The sequence below is a fragment of the Hylobates moloch genome, unplaced genomic scaffold (genome assembly GCF_009828535.3).
Source record: "Hylobates moloch isolate HMO894 unplaced genomic scaffold, HMol_V3 SCAFFOLD_4, whole genome shotgun sequence".
NCBI classification, from domain to species: Eukaryota; Metazoa; Chordata; class Mammalia; order Primates; family Hylobatidae; genus Hylobates; species Hylobates moloch.
Window position 1 is genome coordinate 153,711,027 of NW_026652279.1, and position 11,223 is coordinate 153,722,249.

At 35.5% G+C, this 11,223-nt stretch overlaps 1 long non-coding RNA gene across 2 annotated transcripts in view; it reads left to right on the top strand.

Annotated features, from left to right (window-relative positions):
* The window catches only part of LOC131383329 (uncharacterized), a 192,299-nt gene extending 181,663 nt beyond the window's left edge, over positions 1–10,636 (top strand). The window contains exons 3-4 of one of the 2 annotated variants that reach the window (XR_009213305.1): positions 3,670–3,823; positions 10,614–10,636. This is a non-coding gene — a long non-coding RNA (uncharacterized LOC131383329). Of the gene's footprint in view, positions 1–3,669; positions 6,042–10,613 lie in introns of those variants that run through there. The other variant, XR_009213304.1, reaches the window with a different exon arrangement.
* The last annotated feature ends 587 nt before the right edge of the window (positions 10,637–11,223 follow it).

An 11,223-nucleotide genomic window follows, 5' to 3' on the forward strand; every position in this document is an offset into this window, starting at 1 on the left:
GATAGATAGATAGATAGATAGATAGATAGATAGATAGATAGATAGATAGATAGATAGATAGATATATACATATATATATATATATATATTTGACTCGTCTAAGTATGAAGGAAAAGGCTGTAAGTGCACACTGTATATTCACTCTCCAGCACCATACCTGACACAGAGCTGGCAGTGAATAGATTTTATAAATGAACGAGCACATTAACAACGTATATATTCTTGTCCATGCAATTTTATTAAAAATAGAACAAACTGTCTCTAAACATACTTGCCTTTCCTTAGTGAAACTAAGAGCATTTTTAAAATACGTAGACAGATGAAATAGAGATAGAGGAAAACACCCACACTCTCCTGCCTCTATGTAAATGACAAAAAGGTGCTGTCCTCTCAGATTCATCAGGCCATTCTGATTCGTCATCATTCACTTGCCCACATGGATTCTACCCCTGAATACTTCCGATTACTCAATTAATACCCCAAAGTAGCACCTACTCAGCCATCCCAGATGACAAGGAAGGAGAGAAAACACTCCTAATGCCCTTTGTAGGTAACGTAATTTATCTTTTTTTTCTCAATGTAAGTATTGACTTGTTGGTGCCAAGCAATGTGCTTGGAATCAGGGAGGCAGGTGAGCAGAGCACAGACTGGGTCTAGACTTCTGGATTTGATCTTGGCTCCACTGCTTGTGGTCACTTAACTTTCTAGTGCCTCAGTTTCCTCATCTACAAAAGCAGGTAATAATAACAGTGCCTATTTTATGCAACTGTTGTGAGAATTAAATGACTTAACATTTGTGAAGTACTTGGAACTGTACCTGACACCATAGCAAGGGCTCTGTAGATATTATCAAATAAATTAATACACTTTACCACTTCCTTAGCAGAGCACTCCCTGACCAAGTTACATCTCTTTACCTTATTTTGAGATGTAGTTCCGCTCTTGTTGCCCAGGCTGGAGTGCAATGGCACAATCTAGGCTCACCGCAACCTCCGCCTCCAGAGTTCAAGTGATTCTCCTGCCTCAGCTTCCCAAGTAGCTGGGATTACAGGCATGCGCCACCACAACTGGCTAATTTTGTATTTTTAGTAGAGACAGGGTTTCTCCATCTTGGTCCGGCTGGTCTTGTACTCTCGACCTCAGGTGAACTGCCTGCCTCAGCCTCCCAAAGTGCTGAGATTACAGGTGTGAGCCACTGCTCTCGGCCTACCATATTTCATAGCACCAATCACCAGGCCTGTACCTGTGTAATAATATTACCTTCATTTTTTAATAACACGATTTTCTTTCCCCATCAGACCATAAACACCAAGAGCAAAACTATGAATTTATTGACACTTTGTGTGTTGCTATTACGCATATAAGAGTATGCAAAAATTACTTTTTATTTAATGTATTAATACAATAAATCTCCAAACTAATTTTTTATTTTATAGGTCTTTATAAGCCTTGGTATAATTTGTAAGCTTGGTTAATTAAATTTCTTTATGAAAATAATCATTGCATCAAATAATCATGGAGCTAGAATTTTTGGCATGCTAATGTCTTTTTACAGATAACAAGGTTGTGATGTGATCCATAACTACAGCCATGACTGCCAGGCTCTTGAACAGATCTTGAATTCTTTTCATACATTTGTTACTCAAAGGCCATATTCCTTAGAACTGTTACATTTATTTATTAGTAACACCTTAATGTGAGACGGTAAAATAGCATCTGATTGAAGGCAGAAAAGCTCTCCTGCCATTGTCTGGCTTGCAGGCATAAGATTTAACATCTTTCTACTTACATATTTTCACCCATGATGGCATCCACTAAACCTAAATCAGTGTCTGGCTCATGAATGAACAAAATATAAGCTCAGAATGGCATAAGAAAACCTTATTCATGGATCCCATCCAAACACAAACTCACAATGCTTAAAAATGAAAAGTAAATCCTGTAAAGCTCAAATTTATGTAGTTATCTTAGAAAAAAATGTATTTTTAATTGCCTGGAGTCCTCATAGCTTCTTGTTAAGCTTAACAAGAGGTATAAAGCCATGACTAAAATATTCACACTCCACTCTAGTCCCTATTTAAAAAAAATAAAAAAGGGAATCACTAGTTTATTCATCTTGCCTAATGACACAGAAGGGCAAAACAAGCACCCAAACAACGAATAATAATGTAAGAGCTCAGACTGTAAAATCAATATGTCAGATCAGCAGAGCTTTGCTTCGTTTTAATGCTCTCATCTCTGAATGCAGCACAGCTTATTTTCTGAATTATATATATGTATTAGCCTAATTACATAAATATTGACTTTTCCTTATATGCAGTTTATTCTTTCAATCTCTCTGTAATTACCATGTCAATATTTGTGGCTGCAGTAACAATGAATTTAAATCTGTTAATTGTGACCGATAGTGGCATGCCATGAGATAATTCAGTCACTTAGTCTCAGAACACTGATGGCACTAGATAATAAGAGATGAATCAGTAATTCCCTAAGTATATCGTACTAAGGTAAACATCTTTAAAAAGCAGTTCTTTCAACCCAGTTAATTAAGGGGTTAGTCTTTTCCTCAACTTGTCAGGTTTCATAACGTATAGAAGTAATAACCAGAATGCGACTGGATCTTGGTCTATGACTTTGCCTGCATTTTTTTAAATGAAACACTTTATCCCTAACTTCATTCTCCAGTCCACCCATGAACAACTTCTTTGATCTGCTGATAGATATCTACACCTCCATCCTCACAGCTGTATGTGTGTACGAAAGATATAATTTAACATTTATTGCTATTATTCTTTGCTATTTGCTATTTCCATAAGATCCTATTCCTGATCTTACTTACATGTGGAATCTAAAATAGCTGAAGTCATAAAAGGGAAAAGTACAAGGGTGGCTGCCAGGGGATGGATGTGGGGAAGGGAGGGGGGATGGTGGGTGGAGGGTACAAAGTTTAGTTAGGAGGAAGAAATGTTTTAGACCATTTCGCAGCATGGTGACTATCATTCATAATGTACTGTATATTTCCAAATTGCTAAGAAGGTACATTTCAAATGTTCTCTCCACAAGAAAAATGCTAAGGATGTGAGGTGATGGATATGCTAGCCAGCTTGATTTTATCATTCCTCCTGGTATACATGTCAAAATATCACATTGTACCCCATCAATATCTATAAAATTTGTCAAGTAAAAATAAAAATAAATTTGAAAAAGATCTTAGGCCTACTTTATTCTAATGCAAAATATGATCTGTAGAAATTCTACCTTTATTCAATTATATCCCCACCTGGTTTTATTTTCACGGGAAAAGTTTTCAGTTACTGAAGTTGATACATCTCTGAAACAAGAACTAATCCCATACCTCGGGATATATTAATTAATTAAATGTCTTCACTTTCTTACCAGTGGTACAGAAATGTTCCAAAAATTTTAAAAAGCTAAAAATCTTTTCACTTTGCTCTTATAATATTTCTAAGAATTTTCACACAAGAGCTTGAACTCTTCAATTTAAGTAGGATGGAAATACCTGTGTCATATTAATCATTTAGAGTTAGGTGAACACAGAGAATGTTCCCAAAAACAGTGCTGTCCACGCTTTGAGTTTAAGAGTTGTTCTAGACGTATTATGGTGAAGTGGTCATGCATCATGCTGTGCTTTCTTATTTGCCTCTACAGGGATGCCAGATGATATGAACTTCAGTGATGTAAAGCAAATCCATCAAACAGACACTGGCAGTACTTTAGACACAACGGGAGCAGGATGTGCAGCGGCGACTGAATCTATGACATTCACTCTGATAAGTGTGGTGATGTCACTTCCTGGGATTTGGTAACTGAACACTTCTGTCCTGACATACCCTACTGAAGTCTCGATTTCTTCTCTCTCTACATATGCCTGGAATAAGAGATCCTTTTTCAATATAACAATTATATTTATGAAAAGATATGTTACACTAACTTCTCAGAAGCCAAGCTGAAATATTCATAAAGTCCCTAAAACTCAATGTTTAAATGACACACTTTAAAAATATGTCTTTTTTCAATCTAACTGAAAACCTTCTTAACTTCTAATATATTAAATCTGAAGATGTGAAAGGCAGAGAAGTGACTTTGAATAAGAAGAATTCAATGTATCTGTAATTTTATTATCAATTCCAAGCCCCTTCCTTTCTAAATTAAAAATGTTTTCATTTGAAAGTGTATTTGCCAGACAATGAAAACAATATGCAGTATTTCTTAAAGTACTGAAATTAGAATATCATGAAATAAATCAAAATATACAATGGCAAGTAGTATGCATGCATATTCAAGAGACTTCCATTTTTGCAAGCTGTAGCAGGAAATGTCTGAATGTCTATAAGATATGGGGTAGATTCTTGAGAAGCATTTCACATAATTTCACTGAAGAACTTTGATAATTTTGACCCACTGTAACTTAGCCACTGATGAACCTTAAAGCTGAGTATTTTAGTAACACCTGATTTGTATTCCATTATATTCAAAATGCATCTTTGGTATTGTGCCTCTGCTCCCACCTCTCTCTTTGCCTCATAGATTTAGCTATGTTGGGAAGCACATGCTTGCTCTAGGAATATCTCCAATAAATAAATATTTGGTGGAAAAATTTGAAGAATATTTGTATTTTCTTCTGGCAAAAATTATATTTTCACCCATTTTCAAAATATTATGTACTACTTTTTAAAGCCTGATGTTGAACAATTGGCTACCTATGCATTTCTAAGGTTCCTATGAATATCTGCAGACATGTCCAGAAAATATGATATGCAACACTTTAGCTCTTTTGCTATTTGCTCATTAATGGAGCTGCAACCAACAGTCCCTAATTTCTCAGTTGGGATAAGTTGCCTCAATAGACACTAATAGGATATGTATATGGCTATACTTGAGGAAAAGAGAAGTTAGTTTTTATTAATAAATATCACATCCAGTCAACAGAGAGAAAATATAATTAATACGAAGTCACAGAATAGAAAAGGGAATTGCTGACCTCAAATAAAAAAAAAAAAATTGAAATGACTTCTGACAAAGACGTAAACAAGACACAGCCAACTGCAAACATTAATGAGGTAAAATCCATTTCTGCCAATCAGGAAACAATGTATGATCAAACCCTGTTCTCTCTTAAGTTCTCAATTAACAAAATGATCTAAGGATGGTTAGTTTAAATCACAACACTTTTAAGCTGCCCAATCAGGTTTTACTCTCTGTTCAAACATGCCTCACAACCGGAAGTGTTATTCTACCTGTCAGCTCTGGATGCCATTTTCCTAGGCTTCCATTCCACACCTAACATTCCCCGATCCATTCGGTTAATACCTCATTTGCACTCACCTTGACACACTCCACAAATTACAAACTTAAACCTATTTTGAAATTTTTTTACTTCAACCTCAGCTCTTCATTTAAATCAGTCTTGGAAAAAAGTGATACTAAGGCACTCATTTGCTGCCCTCCAGCCCAAGTCATGATTGGCTTGCTACGGCAAAATTTCAGACCAACTTAAGAGGAATTTAATTCTAAAGACAAACAAACTGAAGAGCATGCTTTAGCAGTCTAAGATATATGGATAAAATTAATTGAGAGAAGATAATTTTAGATGTGGCAAGAAATGGACAAAAGCAGAGTGGTAAAGTCAATAGAAGAAATGAAATTTTTTAAAAAAAAAAACTAAGTTTTACATGCTCAGTTGGGTGTTATCTGCAGGTGGGCACTTTGGGAACTATATAAGCAATAACGGTACTGCTAGGGCTTAAAACACTGAGGGGTTTTCAGAATTTCTTTAAGAGCCTAAGGCAAAATTGTCAATATTCTCAGTAAGGATACTTATCCATTAATTCTTCCCATTCTGTGACATTTCATATCTACATAGTTTCTTATGAATTACAAAGCTCTTTCAAATGAGAGAGAGAGTATCTCATTGGACTTTCTTCACCCCCTCAAAGATAGGCTGGATTTTCAGTCAAATAAAAACAATAATGCTGATTTTTTATATGGCTCAGAATTTTCTTCTGGAGAGTTTTGCATTAATAAGGTCTAAGAAAGTTTTGAGCAATGATAAAAGTGTTGGATATATGTCTACTTTCCAAGATTATTTAACAGATTACATCAGACTGAATGTATGTATTTAAAAATATCACACACATCTTATAGTCACATTTTATGCTGGTGTAATTTTTAAAAGAGCCATATTCTTGAATCCCTGAGTTATTTTTATATGAGTTTAGGTAATCATAAAACTTAGTCTGATATTTTGCATATATTGGGGAGACTAGGTTTAGAAGCAGAACTAACATTTACTTGGCCATTCTTTGTATAGGCACCATGATAAATGCCTTTATGCACAATGTCATTTAATCTCCCCAAAAACACTGACATTTCCATTTTACCAATGAGAAAACTGAGCTTATAAATATTAGGGAATTTGACAGATGTCATACAACTAGTCATAACAGAGTTAGATGGTGAGTATAATACCTTTAAATAAACTGTGTACCTTCCTGGTTCAAAGATACAGTTTTGGAACAACAGCAAGGAACTACAGATTAGCACAAAAATCATTCAGAGACTACTTAAGTCTCCAAACTAGGACTTAACAAATACAATTGGCTATAGAATAATTGTCTAATTATCAAAATGCACATTAGTGTAGAAACATAATAAAAAGGAGAAGTGTAAACATGGACTTTTTTTAGTACCATTCATTACCCTCCCATATATTCAAATCCACTCTAAACACATCAGCCCTGAAAATAAATCAGCTGCCAAGAATGAGAAAAAAGACACAACTGTTGTAACTCTAACGGAATCATGAAGTTTATTTTAGTTTCCTGTGCAACAAAAAGGTATAAAACATTTCTCTGGCCATAGGATGGCATAAAAAAAATGAAAGGAAGGAGAGGAGGGAGGGAGGGAGGGAGGGAGGAAGGAAGGAAGGAAGGAAGGAAGGAAGGAAGGAAGGAAGGAAGGAAAGGAGGGAGGAGGGAGGGAAGGAAGAAGGGAAGGAAGGAAAAGGACATGGCAGAATATTATTTTTAAAATCTTAGATTTGCCTTTATCCTCTATTTATTCAGGAATATCTTATCAATGAAATAATGTCTGCATGGTTATATTCTCACTAAAAAAGGACTGAGGTTAATAAGCTCTTTCCTCCCAACACTCAGATTTTCTGAAGTGCTCAATAATGATGCTTTGAAAAGGACTAAATTCATTTATTACTAACTGTTTGCTATCATATAAAATATTGTTTCTAACATCAGAATCCTTCAAGGACAATAAAAATGATTTTTTTCTTGAATGAATATATTCAACCTAGACGTCTCTTATTCTATAAGAGAACTTTGTTGAGCAGGCTACATCACTATTGTATTTACTTTGCAAACTTTAATGTCATTCATGTACAATTACATGGGTTATGAAAATTCAGAAATAATAATTTTTAATGTTGTTAGGTATGAATGTGAATGTATCAAGTTATTCTTTAAATGATATTGTTGTATACAAGTCATTTTTGATTAAAAAACAGATAAAACATATTTCTCAAGTCAAAAGTCTGCTTTCCTTGCCTTTACTAAAATTAGAGTGACTGAATTACTGTTATAATTATTTTATGAATAGAGATTTAATCAAATATAATTATTAAGCTATCCTTTCTGCCTCCTTGCACAGAGAAAACTGAGTAATTTCATCACAATATAATTTATATTTCTGTAACAGAAAAAAACAATAACTTATCTGGAAGAGAGTAGAGTAGGAGTGGATGTCCATGGATACTTTTTGGAAACATCTGATTTAAGACACTTTTGCCTTCCTGCACTTGCCAGTTGTCACACTGGAATCAACTTCATGAAAATGTTTGTGAGAAGATCACGCATCTTATTTTCCCCTTAAAATTTTACTTTGACTACATTGAAGACCAGAGTGAAGGACAATATACCAGAATTTGAAAGACCATAGAATTAAGAACAGAAGAGTGAACGTTTAAGGATTAAAACTGGTTGGAGACAGAAGGAATGGGATTGACTGCAGTAATAAGTAAATTCTTACTTTTATGAGTTTGATACCCACCTTTGAAAACGTTGGATTAGAAGGAATGAAGACTCTTAGAAAAAAAGGGAGGTCTCTGATTTTCCTGAGATTACTCAGCCAAGACCACTAGCATAAGAAGAAGAAAGAAAAAAGAAGAACAAGAACAAGAAGGCCCAGCTTTAAGACAAATGCTGTGAACAGTATAGTATGTTCAAGAAAGAGTGACTCCATAATTGTGATCAAAGAGTTCCAGGACTCAATTTGCAAAGTTGATGTAATTTGCTCACCCAGGGCACATTCTCACTCCTCTCCTTGACACCCCCCACCCTGCTGCCCCATCTATATACATACTCATTCCCCACAAACATTTTCTGGCTACTGTCTCTATTTCCTTTCTGTTTTCTTATCTGTAAAATTGAGATAACTGTATCTACCTCACAGTGTTACTTAGAGAACTAGATAATCCAACACCTATTAGGACCCTGCTGGCCCATGATGAGCCATAATGATTCGTGTTTGTTCCCTTCCCACAGAGCTTTCTGTTAAAGTGCACGTGTTTCCAGGATGGGACAACACTAGAATATTTAGTTATGGATTCTGCCTGTCAATAAGTTTTTGACAGGGGAAGAGAGCTGTGTTAGTCTGTTTTCACACTACTATAAAGAACTACCTGAGACTGGGTAATTTATGAAGAAAAGAGGTTTAATTGACTCACAGTTCTGTAGGTTGTACAGGAGGCATAGCTGGGAAGGCCTCAGGAAACTTACAATCATGGTAGAAGGCAAAAGGGAAGCAGGCACAATCTTCAAATGGCAGCAGGAGAGAGAGAGTGAATGGGGAAGTGCTACCCACTTTCAAACAACCTGATCTCGTGAGAACTCACTATCAGGAGAACAGCAAAGGGGACCTCCAGCCCCACGAACCAATCACCTCCCACCAGGCCCCTTCCTAACACTGGGAATTAAAATTCAACATGAGATTTTGGTGAGGACCTGGAGCCAAACCATATCCAGAGCATAGAGAAGATGGTTGGAGAGTGAATGAGTAGGGTTTAGGAAAGGGAAAGAGAAGAGAAGCAATGGACTCTGGAATGCGCAAGGAACCCATCCTGCCTGCTTCATGTTTCATGTTTTGCCTGGACTCATCCTGGCTATGAGGCTTATTCACTGAAAGTTTATTTTTTTAAGTATTGGGAATAAGTGGTCTTTCTTTCATTGAATATAAAAGGATATTAGCTCTGACCCAGTATTCAAATGTGAATTGGTGTCTACAATGACAAATTTAGAGACCTCCAAACCTTGCTTGAAGGTCTCCTTGACTGGTGAATTTAGACCTCCATCTCTGTGTGATTATTATACTGTGGGGTACCAGCACAGCCCAAGCGGTGGGAGGAACAAATATGAGTAAACAAGAAGTGTGTTGCTCAGTATCTCACCTAAGTTACCCCCAAGTGGTTATCTCTGAGAGGCAAAAGCACTTCATAAAGGTCACATTGCCAATAATTGACAAAGCAAGCATTCTAAAACAAATCAACCTTCAAAATCCTTTTTTCCACTGCACCAGTCAGTATCCCAGGGTTCAGAAAACCTTTGATAGGTCAATTAGGTTAGGTTAGGCTACTTGCAGATTGTATAGGCTATTTTTAAATGTTCCCTCGTTTCATTCACTTTCTAAAATGTCTTCTAAGATACTTTATTTTTCATTTGTCTTTCATCTCAAATTTAGCTCTAGTAATAAAGGTGAGGATCCTGAGGAGATTCCATATGCCAGGTGCCCTAGTGTGGCCATCTGATGGGGTAGCTGGCTCGTTCATTGACTCACAAGCATCCAAAAATGCTGGAGAAACAGCAAATGGGGCTTCAAAGGCTTTAGCAGTAATTTTCTGTATGACCTTCAGCAAATCCCATAACTCTTTGAACTTCGGTTCTTTATTTGTAAAATAATGTGGTTGAGCCAGATAATCCCTAAATTTTCTTCTGTATTTTTAGAATTCTAGATTTCTAGGCCAAAACAGAAAACATTATTGATGCAATAAGACAGAACATTTGTTTATTTGATGTCACATAATTTACCATTTGCTAATATATAAAAGGCACTTGAAAAAGTAATGCCTGAAATACAATTTTAGTTGCAACTTCTGCATACGTTTAAAACTCCAATTTCTTTATTACATATAAGGATGGGGCTTTTCTGTATAACATTTATCTTTTGATGATTAAAGGGAAGAACCATCATAGCAAACATTCTTCACTTTTGTTTAATGTATAAGACAGTATGAGCCAAAAAAAATCTATCATACGATTAAATATTTAGTCACTAGCTATTGTTTGTTCTAGCTTGTCTTATAGGAGTTAAGATCCAGGGTCCTCACTAATCCAGTTGTGGTGTCTCATAATATTCAAAAAGAAATAATGCATAGACTGACTCCTAAAAAGACAAAGATAAAAGGACCTGGAAGTAAGAGATGAAGTTACAAAACAGTTGACAGTACTTTCTCTTCTCACAGATTTTTCCCAGGAGACCCTTCTAAATAGGTGTAAACAAATGTTGTTGCCTCTGATGATTTATTGCAGAACAAGCTGACAGAACATAGGAGCATGTTATCTGGGCCTCTGTATTGCAGGCGCTCGCTCAGAAAATGAAGAAAGACCAGAAGTGCAGCAGAGGAAACAAATGCTCTATGTCATTCAGCAAGAAAGCAGATGGAAGCTTAGAATCACAGCTTATTTAAAAAGAAAGCTTATAAATATGGTGTGTTTATAATTGTAGTATTTCATTTTCCTCATTTATAAAAAAATTAAAGAGAATCCCATGAGAATTTCATCACAGATGGTTAACTGCAATAAATTTATATTGAATAATTTCATTTACTTCTATTTTGGCTACACATCTATTATAGTACGGGTGTGATTGAATTTAAATCCACAGACACATGTACACATTTATCTATATCTATCCATAATATATTCATGTTTATTGTTGCTATGATTGTATTTATGCTTATATTTATATTTGTATAAAATTTGCCTTTATGTCAGTTATTCCAGGCTTTTTGTTTGAAATTTGAGAAGGTTGATGAAATAGATAACTTTTATCAAACTGCAAGTTACTATTTTTCCATATGGGCTTTCATTCTAATTTCAAACCAATAAACATTAAGCAAGCTCTCACTATACACAAGAC